The sequence below is a fragment of the Ctenocephalides felis genome, unplaced genomic scaffold, assembly GCF_003426905.1.
Source record: "Ctenocephalides felis isolate EL2017-DRISC unplaced genomic scaffold, ASM342690v1 CF-g0.4_SCAFFOLD_03572, whole genome shotgun sequence".
Lineage (NCBI taxonomy): Eukaryota > Metazoa > Arthropoda > Insecta > Siphonaptera > Pulicidae > Ctenocephalides > Ctenocephalides felis.
The window spans coordinates 22,827,695-22,840,329 of NW_020539726.1; the positions used below are offsets into that span (position 1 = coordinate 22,827,695).

General features: G+C 31.0%; 1 pseudogene; it reads left to right on the forward strand.

Annotated features, from left to right (window-relative positions):
• The first annotated feature begins 2,251 nt into the window (after window positions 1-2,251).
• On the forward strand, window positions 2,252-8,224 carry LOC113388222 (annotated as a pseudogene).
• The last annotated feature ends 4,411 nt before the right edge of the window (window positions 8,225-12,635 follow it).

Below are 12,635 nucleotides of genomic sequence, written 5' to 3' on the forward strand. Positions count from 1 at the left end.
AATCTATCTATTTTGATTTGTTATTTTTAAACATGAGAGTAATGTGATTATTGAAAAATACAAAAATGAATAGCTGTAATAGAGTCGCTGATATTTTAATAATAATTTTTTTTACAGAATATTCCATAAACGATGTCACTAAAAATAGGGATTAAATAACAATTCAAGATATTTTCCGTGTCTCCTAATTCGGCCCTGTACAGTTTCTCTGTATCGCGTAGGTGGAGTCGATTGCTACGGATGTAGTAGCAATCAGTCCAAGTTGAAAAGGCTCGCTACGGTAGTGCTACGCTTCTGGCGCTTCGTTTTTTAGTAAGTGTTCATTTAAAATAATTGAATTAAATTTAAAAAAAATCATATAAAATATTATAAAGCAATGAGTGTGTTTTTAACGTATACGGTTGAATCAAAAAGATTCTATAAGCGGTTTAAAATATTATTATTATGTAACACTGTGATTTCTGTGGGGTTGTTTTAATGATGTGTGGTTTATAGCGGTTTATAGCGCATGGAAAAGCTTTGTGAACGACAAAATTACCGTAAAATAAATTTATGGACAATTATTTTATTTACTTGTTGATTTTGAATGTTTGATAAGTGAATTTTATCTCAGTATTTTGATTTGCCATTATTTAAACATGAAAATCATGTGGTTATATATGGTTGTCAATAATTGTCAGCGAAAATTGCTGATATAAAACTTGGTAGTCGTATACAAATTCGATTTATTTATCAATAATATTTATTAACAAAACTAAATGGAAAAATGGTTTTAATTATTAAATAATATTCTTGACTAAAAATACATATAAAATAACTTCTACTACATAATATCAAAATTTGCGAAAATCAATTTGCGAATTAACTAGTTAACTGTGATTGACGAATATATTCGTGGCAGAATTTTATGTATTGACGAGTATACTCGTCATGCGTATAAAACAGTGACTCTTTGCTGTTTAAATTGCCTTTTCTGAAAAAAACAAAATTTAGTCTGAAATGTCAAGATGTTTAGAATACTTTGAGGCTATGATTGTATAAAATGAGAAGTCGTAAGTGTCATTTTTTATGAGGCAAGTTGCTCGAAATGTCTAAATAATATACTTAATCAACAACAACATTGAGATTATTGACTATTGAAGTTACTTTGAAACTTACTTGGAAAATAGCTTTTGTTCGTCAAAAACTATACTTACTTTCATCAAAATTCATCAAAAACTATGCTTACATCATTTTTGAATTCACATGTATATATTTTTTTTCTTTTTATAGACATAATATTTTTATATTTTCATATTTATATTTATATTTAAATTTTATTGAATTTATCCGTTTTTAGTTAGTTTTTGACGAACAAAGTTTTGATAACAATGTTTAATTTTGTATAATAAACCCAACTTTTTCATTCGATATCTTACCCCTGCAACTTACTCTGTTGTTGGCGAATATACTCGTCATGAGCTTGATTTGCACGACACAAAAATGTTCTCACTGTTCGATGTGAACGCCACAGTTAACTGGTTAATAAATTTTATATTCTTGGATAATTGGATTTAATCAAAAAATCAATACTCTTTTGTTTCTTGTTTTTGATACAAACGAAACTACCTTTTTTTATATAAATTGCATTTAGTTATTGAAAAAATATTATTCAAGCATAAATGGTATGTTTGTAATTAATAAAGTTTTGATATGTAATAAGTATAATATAAATTTTTATTTATTTTATTTTCAGGCACAAAATCACATTAGCATAATCACGCCATGCTTGAAAACTACGCACAAATTATTCAGTTTAAAATAATAATTTAAATTTTACCATCAAACATCACATTAAATATTAAATTTCCTCAAGAACTCATTTATCGTTTAATATTAAATCACTTTAAAACTTTTGTACTATAGAATTGAACCTGATCAATAATCACATTATATAAAAATTCTGATAAAAAGAGGAGCGACTGATGTTTTTTATAAGAAACACGAGTTGACAAATCCTTTATACTCCCTTTCCGTTGAAAAATTTACTACCCATTTCTTTCATGAAGTTATGTATTTAAATCCAATTAAATTAGTTGTAATATAAAATTTTATTGCATTCTAATTGGCATTGCCGCGCAATCACTTCAGAAATTAGTTTAAATGATATTTTTAATTTAACACCATACAAAATGGAATTTTGTTGGTTATGTTTTCATAATTGGAATATTATCTAAATTCTATTACCCCTAAACAATAAAGTTTCTCAAAAATGGCAAACACAGCCCATCTTATACGTCGTCAAAGTTCAAGGGACTTAAACCCTCAGAGATCAGTTGATAGATTAGAGATGAAAGAACTTCGAGGGCGCCTAATGTCCATAGAAAGTGTTAAATCAGTGAATGTAAATTACGGGGCAACGAATTTGGGATACGAAGACACGAGTCCTAATCAGAAGCCTAAAACTGACCAGAAAAGAGAGGCGCCTCCAGAGAGCCTGAAACCAGTCATTGTAGAAGATGGACCTGAAAAAGGAACTTTTAGGCCTGAAGGTGGAGATGATGAACGAGAAAGCTGGGATTCGAAGTTGACGTTTCTTTTGGCAACAATTGGATATGCGGTGAGTTGATTTATAGATATTTTTAAATTAAATTAATTTTTTTTTTATTTTTTCTTTCATATAAAAGGCGAAACTTAGAATAAGGTTATGAGTAAACATTTAATATAGTCTATATTATTATGTATTGATTTAAGTTATGTACCATTAATATCTCCATTATATAAAATTAATATATTTTAATATATCTATAAATAAATATGTATGAGCACATTGAATATATTTAAGATATTTCAAAGTACTTGGTTTCGCTATATTTTAAATCCCATTTTTTTAGTGCTTTAACATGCCAAGAACTTTCTACAGAGTTTTTTTTTTTTACAAATTTGTTTTAATATTTTGAGTAAATATTTTTTTCACAGATTCTATCAAGGCTACGAAAATACAGTAGAACTCCAATTATCCGAATTAATGGGGACCGGGACCCATTCGGATAATCAAATATTCGGATAATCGGAGGTTTAGTTTGTTTTTAAAATTGCCATGGGAGAAAAAAAGTTACGTTTCGTTTTTATTGCACTATTTTTTATTGAATTAAATGAAAGAAACATGACATTTTCACATGTTTTAAATATAAATAAAATGTACTTATGTACAAGTTTAGAAATAAAAATCATTGTTTTGTAAACGTCTCCGTCAAATCATAACAAACAATGTGCCTACACTGGCTTTGCTGATGGAAGAATAATAGCGCACTTAGACTTTTTTTGGACATTTTTTTTCTGAAAGTGATTCGGATAATCGGCGATTCGAATAGTCGGAGTTCGGATAATTTGAGTTCGGATAATTGGAGTTCTACTGTATATTATATTTATATAATGGAGCTTTCAAATTAAGGATTTAAAAAGTTACTAAAATATATCATATTCATATAATGAAGCTTTCAAATCAGGGATTTAAAAAAATACGATAATATTTAATATATTATATTCATATAATAGAGCTTTCAAATTAGGGATTTATAAAGTTTCTTGTATTTAACATTATTGACAGGGCAATATGCTTTTTATATGATAATAACTATTATATTCAAATGATATATGATGCTAATTAAACAATTTTAATACAAAAATTTCAATTGAGCTATCATCTCCATCAAAGAACTACTTATTAAACTCCAGCAGTGAATAATATTGCCATAAAAATATACTTCAGCATAATTTCGAATGATCATATCATATTTATCACAGAGTACTTTAATGCTACTAATTATATTTATGAGCTATAATAATGTTGTTTTTATTATTAAAACAATGCATTTCTTATGATAATAAAAATTTGTGTATTTGCTAATATTTGTTTCATGTTCCACGAATGTAGATGATTTTGGTAATTGAAATAGGGTTTTTTAAAATGGTAAACACTGAAATTGAATCATAATATAAGGATTCGACATAGACAAGAATTATGTAAAATTACAGTGAGGACTTTTTTTAATATGTTTTATTAACATCTATTTAATAATATACAGTCATCCCTTATAACTAACTAAAACAGAGAGGATTTAAATACAATAGTTGGAAATTTGATATACATTTGTAGAGATCTGTTAAAACAAAAGCTATGCTATGAATTTATATGAATATTTCAACTAGTATTTAATTATAATAGAGAAACAAATATAATAGTATCACATTAAATAGTTAAATATTAAATTATGCTTTAATCATTTTATATTGCAATTTTAATTTACTTTTATATTATATTGCAATTGCAGTTTTATTAAGTTGAAGCATTAATAATAAAACAAAGATTTTGTAGATAAAACAAGTGTGTATGGCTTCGTGTCTTAAGGTAAATTGCTGGAACTTCCCCTACCGTAACGAAATGATCGATGAATATTAAATGTTTTCAAATAGTTTATTATAAATACTGGAACTTATTACAATTACAAAGTTAAAATTATTTATTTAAAGTATATAAGTGAGCTTCAGAACTTTAGCCTGAATTAAAATTAAAATCTGAATTATTTTCGATATACAAAAAAAATTGAAATAGTGAATTTTTTCCCCCGAAACATATGTTTTGCCAACACAAACAGAATGTTTTTTAGATCATTCAAATCGGATACTCCGTTCTTAAAAACTCGGTTTCTATTTTCTTCACTTTTTGCTCCGTATCTCCTGGACCTGCCTTTGCCAAAAACTAATCAGCACATTTCGCTATCAATAGGAATCGATTGCTTTTTGAATTTTTCAAATCGGTTCATCCATACGCCCGAAATCGTCGACAAAAAATTGTCTCCACACATACACACACACATTCTTTATTTCTGAGGTATGCCAATATGTTCAGAAACCTCTGAAACGTGAAGATATGCAAAAAGTTTCATTTTAGATTTTTGGCCCATTACTATAACTTACCCTACGGGAAATCAAAAACTACCAATTAAAATAATGCAAACAGTAATTATGACTTAATGAAACATCAAAATAAAGTAATAAAAAAAAGATTTTTTAATAAAAAATTTAATTTTTAATTTTTTAATAAAAATTATTAAAAATGGTTATGTATCTATATAATTTTCTCACATAAAATAGACTGACTTGACAGTAACAGTGTTTGTTATTGATTGTTTACAGGTTGGTTTGGGCAATGTCTGGAGATTTCCTTACTTGGCACAAAAAACGGCGGAGGTGCATTTCTCATACCTTATTTTGTGATGTTGGCCATTGAAGGCATACCGATATTTTATCTGGAATGGCCATCGGACAAAGGCTCAGAAAAGGTGCAATCGGTGTATGGCATCAGGTGTCACCCTACCTGGGAGGAATTGGTAAGAATTTGATATAACATTTATTGTTGATCATAATATAATAAGTTTTATTGATAAAAATTTAATTTTATCTAAACGCAAAAATTAATGACATCAGTTTTCGTATTTCTTGAATTTATTTGCAAGTGATTTATTTGTTTGATAATAAAGTCTAAGTTCGAAAAAGTTATATAATATAATTAAGATTAAATCTTTTCTCTTAATTTTCAAGCGTTAGTTTACGGGGTGTTTTATTCGCGTTTATCGGGAGAAGAAATCTGTATGAGATACTAAAATTGCAATCGTATTAGTTTTATATATGTTTTAAATTGCAATCGTATTAGTTTTTGTATGTGCATCATCATCTTTATTTTGAAAGTATTTATAAATGTAATCAATAAAGTTATATAGAACTAGTTCAAAATATTTTATTATAGAATTATATGTAATATTATGAAATTTTTTTTACGCTAAAGTAGTACCTTTTGGGGATACATTGTAAAAAAATCTTCTAATATGAGTAGTTATTACCAGTTATCCTCACAAATTATAAAACATTTTTGCGTTGTTATTTTCAATTTTATTTATTAATTAGTAAAATAATTTTACCTAAAAAATTGTTTGTTTATATTTTTATTCTGTATATATTTCAATAGATCTTAGAATTGATCATGATATTACTTTTCTAAAGATATATGATATATCCTTTTTTAACATTTTTCCCAGAGATCGGATCACAATGCTTTATTTCTATATTATCTCTATAAAAATATAGTGTAATGGATTTATCATTTTATGTAGGTTTATCCAATACGTGTTTATTATGCAATTCAAGAATGTTTCAGACTATGAATAATCAATTTAGAATTCAGAAAATGTTGTACAAAATAAATTAATTAATATTTGAATTATTTATTTGAGATAATAGAGTAATAAGATAATTTACCTCTATTTTTAACAATTATGCTATTATTTATTTTTCTGGTATTTACCAAAAGTAATTGAAAGTTTTAATAATTATATTCTATTTAATGGGCTATAAAATAATGTATGATATTATGTAAAACTGTAGACTCATTCATAATAACTCTTTTATCCCTTCAAGTATAATTAATCCTCAAGTTTTCTATATATGGGTCTTTCTTTTACAAACCGCACACTAACCGAACCTTGACATTTTAGATTTGTCTGATTTTTTTTACAGGTATTAAACATCTATAAAAAATATGTTTTTTTATCAATCGATTTAAGATGGGGGAAGAGTTGGAGCCTTTGTAAATATTTAAGGGTTGCTATTGTTAAGAAAATTGCAAAAACTAACTAACTAACAAAATTTTTTAAATAATTACAAAGTTCACTTCAATGTGAAAAATTATAATACTGATCCGATCAGCACAACTGGAGATAATTAATTTACCGTACAGGATGTTCATACAAATTGAGTAAAAAATCTATATTTCAATCGTAAACATTACGTAAGTTTTTTTTTCAGCTAAATCCTGAAATACGTGTCAAATAATTTTATCTATATCTGTAAAAAAAAATTCAGACAATTCAAAAATGTGACATTTTATTTTACCCAACTTCTGTGCGATTTGTAAAGGATAAGCCCATATAAAGTGTTCAAATCATACTGTTATCTACCTTCGCAGTTTTTTTGTATTTCAGTTTTTTTTATCAAATTGTTTTGTCATTTACATAAAATATTATATTACTATGTGATTTCATTTTGGTGTAATTTACCACCGTTTATAACTTTCCGAATGACAAATTGTAGTAACCGCAAAAAAATCGAAAATGAATAATTTTTTGCATACCTTTACGTTTCAGAGGTATATGAACATTTTGGCATTCCTGAGGAAAAATTGATGTTTTTCCTTCCAAAATTGATGTTTGTATGTGTGTGTGTGTGCGTATACAATTTTTTTCCGACGATATTGGGAGAACGAAGATCGATTTGGATGTATAAAAAAATGTTCGATTCGTATTGACGGGGAGATGTGCTGGATAGTTTGTGGCGAAGGCAGATCCGGCCGTTCCGGACATACGAAGCAAAAAGGGCAAAAACAACTAGTTTTTATTAACTTCCCGTAGGGTAATTTATTGTAATCGTCCATAAATCGAAATTGAAAATATTCACATTTTTTCACGTTTTGAAGGTTTCTGAACAATTTGGCATACCTCAGAAAAAATGGATGTGTGTGTGTGTATGTATGGATAAAATTTTTCAAAGTTCCAGCAACTTGCCTTAAGGCCTGGTGCCATACTCACCACTAGTTTTATTTTTGTTCTTGTAGATAAACAAAGGTCGTAAGCCTAATGTTTATAAAATACGCCGATAAAATGATCAATAATAATTATTCCAAAATATTTAAAACTCTTTGATAATTTTTTATAGATGATTGATTTTTTTTTTTTTTTTGAATATTTAGTTACTGTTCGTGAAGTTTCAGCAATTTGCCTTAAGACACAATGCCATGCACCACTTGTCTTTTTCCTAATGAGAACTATATATTTGATAAGATTACAAGAACCCGTTAGTTTTTATAACATTATCTCAATTATTTTCAAATCCTTATGTCTTCTACGACTATATAGAAGACATAAGGTCGTATTATAACCACCTAGTATCCGAATCAACTGACGTGTGTATTATTGTTGAATATCTCATAGGAATTAGCAGCGCCGTGGTTTCGTTCAACGTCGCCCTGTACTACAACACAATCATCGCCTGGTGCCTGTTCTACTTCGCCCAGAGCTTTCAAGCTCAACTTCCGTGGGCTGAGTGTCCTAATCGCTACCTCGGCAACGGATCCTACATCTCGGAACCGGAATGTGTGGTAAGTGCTCTTTGGGCTTATCTTGTTTTATAAGAGATTGTGTATCGTGCCTGAGATGCGATTATTACGGTTCACTTGGACAAAATTTAATACTACACTACAAGCGATCGCTTTGGTAAACTTTTGAGCTGATTATTTAACTATTTTAACGGCTAGGATAAACTTAGGACAATTTTACTACAATTACAAATCTAATTTAGATATATAATGGTTGGTTTTTAGTATGTACCCCTTTCGGTAAGCGTTGTACACATATGTACCACTAATTTTGAAAATTTCTAGACTGTTGAATTTACGTGTGAAGGCAATGGAATTTATGCAACGACGTAATGTAAGTGGTTAGCTGCGATATAATTGATTTTTATTTTAACATAATCATACATTAAAAATATTACACAAACCGACCTTTTGAATCACAAAATGTTGTGATGCTTGGACCAATTTGGCCAATTATTTTTTTAAAATGTTTGTTGAAGTCCAAGGATGGTATGGTAAGAAAGAATCGAATAATTGCCGGAAAAACCCTAAAAACAGCTCTTTTCTTTTTCTCATACAAACGTTTTCTAACTAAAACGTAGAATCAATTTGAGCTTTATTGCTCTCTAAACGATTATTCAGATTTTGATAAATCTTTCTGAAGTTTGTTAAGAAAATTTTCTAGATGTATATGATTATAAAGTATTGTGATGTATGTGCTATGTTGTAGAAATAAATGGAATTAACATTGAAAACAAATGAAAACTATCATCTGCAAAAATTTCAATTTACTTATGAATCTAGACAATATTAGAATATGTATAATAAATTTATGATCATGAATAAAAAAAATGAAATGTCTACATTATTATTGACATGTGTCAAAAATTCAAATAATATAAAATCAATATATGCATGGCAAGTTGAATGATACACATATGAACAGAATATGACAAATTAATTCACTTAAAATATGAAATTAAGTATAGTAATCGTCAATCGGTCGTCCTACCTTTAATGCGATGCATGCAAAAAATAAAAACGCACGCCTTAGGGGGCGCCAACAAAAAATTCGGATATTAAATTTTCAATATATAATTTCTTTGCATCTTCTACTAATCTTTCCACAATAATTTTAAAATTCGTAAAAATTTTACTTTATAACAACAAATGAAAGATGAATACATACAATTCGGCCCTCACGATATCGATTAGGAGAAGTTTAAGATGCAATTTGAATATCTTGAATAATATAAAATTAAATTATTTTAATCATAAGTACCAGTGTTATGTTATGGTTATAGTTACGTTTTACCATTTAAAAAACTTCAATTTCTAATATAGTGTGAGAATTGATACTTATCATTTTATTTAAAGCAGTTCTACATTTAACATAGCTCATGTTATAAATGTATATGCATTTTAGCGTGAAGAGCAATTAAAAAACAATAATTATTATTTTTAGGTAAACGGTAAATATTAGTATATTAGTAAAAAATTATAGACATGGGTACATGACAACGTCTGTCGGGTCATCTAGTAGTAATTATCAATATGACGGTCACTTGGATAAAATAATTGTTTTGGTAAGGATTTGAGATAACTATTTAACTATTTTGTTGGCTTGGATAAGTTAGTTCAAATTGACAAAATTGAGTATAGTTACAAAGTACAATGCATTGATTTCGCGTATCTCATTCCAAATTCGGTTTCCAAACAAACAAATAAGAACTTTTTATTTGGTCCAAAACGAGCGAAATTTAAATTCATTTACATGGAGAAAGTATTAATATCTAGAAACGTAACTTTCATATAATTAGGATAGTTGATTAAGTCGTACCCCTTAAGGTATTGAGATCTCAAAAATTATTCCAATGAAATAAAATCTGCATTGACTGAATCTTTATTTAAGTGGCTTATGGTTGAAAATTACTATTGTTTTTATTAAATTAGGTTTTTTAAGTTTTTCAAAAATATATTGGTGATTGAAATGCATAGTCGCCTTAGTCGTACCTTAGTCGCACTGAACAACTATATACAACTTGGTCTGAAAATGAGGTCAACTTTTCTTCAGTTATTAAGGCAGTTCTAAAAATAGAGATAAAAGATATATTCATTATTAGTTACACCCACACGATTTTTTCATTATGAGAAACAAAATTGGATTATTCTTTGATCCATTATTATTCATCATTATGAAGAAAACATTAAACGCAGTCTGTTACTATTAGTCGTTCTAAAACAGTGTTTCCCAACGTGGGGCGCACGCCCCACCTGGGGGCAATTTGAAAATTTTGGTAATTTGAATGTAATGTAGAATAGTATATCGGTAAAGCATTTACATAAAAAAATGCTTTTTGGAATTACCTAAGATGTCCCGGTTTGGCCGGGACGGTACTACCCTGGCGCCGGAGAGTTATGTTTTTTATCCCGGATTGACCTTACTTTTAAAAAAGATTAGTTTGAATTTGAATTTTCCTCATTACTTTCTAATAAAATTACAACTATCCATCATAATCTGAAAACGATATATGCTATATAAAACTAAACATTATGAAAGAGAATTTTGAAGAGAAGTTGCAAATGCAATAATTCTCAGGGTTCAAATGGCACTTCACTGATTATTTTAAACTTCAATATTCGAATTTACGAAAATTACAAAAAAATTAGAAATCAAGTTTCTGACGCTGTGCTTTAAGGTCAGTGACAAAATATGACTTGAAATATACACAGAAAAGTGATATTTACTACTAAAGTTAATTGCGAAGTTTAACGCGAACAGAGTTTGATACAAGGCTTTAAAAGCGAAAAAATCGTAAATTTTTCTCACTGTTTTTCTGAATCAATACAGACGGTGGTAAATATTACTATTACTACATTTAAGTAAATTTAAATTTTGTAAAAGTTTTCATAGTCATTATGCGGATGGGCTGAGACATATTCGTACGGAGTCATATCCAGGCGGAATCATATCCGGCTGGAGTTATATCCGAGCGGAGTCATGGACTACAAAAACTAACTTGATGAAATATATTGATGATTTTAGGGGGATGGCGGTTTGACAAATAATCACGTTGGGGAGGAGGGGTAAAAGTAAGACATCAGTGTATTTATTTTTTACCAAACATTTAAAAAAAATACAATTTTTGCTCGTAACTAAAAATACACGAAATTTAAAATCTTTATTAATTAAGAAAATCGACCGTGCAGGTAATTAAAAGAAATTATATCGGGGAGTTATATCCGGGCGGACACATATCGGGCCGGAGTTATATCAGGGCAATGTCATATCCGACCGGAGTCACAGCCGGTTGAAGTCATATCCGACCGGAGTCATATCCGACTGGAGTCATATCCGACCGGAGTCATATACGACTGGAGTCATATCCGACTGGAGTCATATCCGGCTGGAGTCATATCCGGCTGGAGTCATATCCGACAGGAGTCATATCCGACAGGAGTCATATCCGGGCGGAGTCATATCCGGGCGGAGTCATATCCGGGCGGAGTCATATCCGGGCGGAGTCATATCCGGCGGAGTCATATCCGGGCGGAGTCATATCCGGGCGGAGTCATATCGGGCGGAGTTATATCCGAGCGGAGTTATATCCGAGCGGAGTTATATCCGGGCGGAGTTATATTCGGGCGGAGTTAGAGTTATATCCGGGCGGAGTCATATCCGGGCGGAGTCATATCCGGATGGAGTTATATCCGGATGGAGTTATATCCGGATGGAGTTATATCCGGGCGGAGTTATATCCGGGCGGAGTCAAATCCGGGCGGTTTGTCAATCCGACCGGAGTCATATCCTGGCTGGAGTCATATCCGACTGGAGTCATATCCGGCTGGAGTCATATCCGGCTGGAGTCATATCCGGCTGGAGTCATATCCGGCGGCGTCATATCCGGCTGGCGTCATATCCGGGCGGGAGTCATATCCGGATGGAGTTATACGACCGGAGTCATATCCGACCGGAGTCATATCCGGGCGGAGTCATATCCGGGCGGAGTCATATCCGGGGGAGTCATATCCGGGCGGAGTCATATCCGGGCGGAGTCATATCCGGGCGGAGTCATATCCGGGCGGAGTCATATCCGAGCGGAGTTATATCCGGGCGGAGTCATATCCGGCTGGAGTCATATCCGGATGGAGTTATATCCCGGGCGGAGTCAAATCCGACCGGAGTCATATCCGACCGGAGTCATATCCGACAGGAGTCATATCCGACAGGAGTCATATCCGACAGGAGTCATATCCGACAGGAGTCATATCCGACAGGAGTCATATCCGACAGGAGTCATATCCGGGCGGAGTCTATCCGGCGGAGTCATATCCGGGCGGAGTCATATCCGGGCGGAGTCATATCCGGGCGGAGTCATATCCGGGCGGAGTTATATCCGAGCGGAGTCATATCCGGGCGGAGTCATATCCGGGCGGAGTCATATCCGAGCGGAGTCATATCCGGATG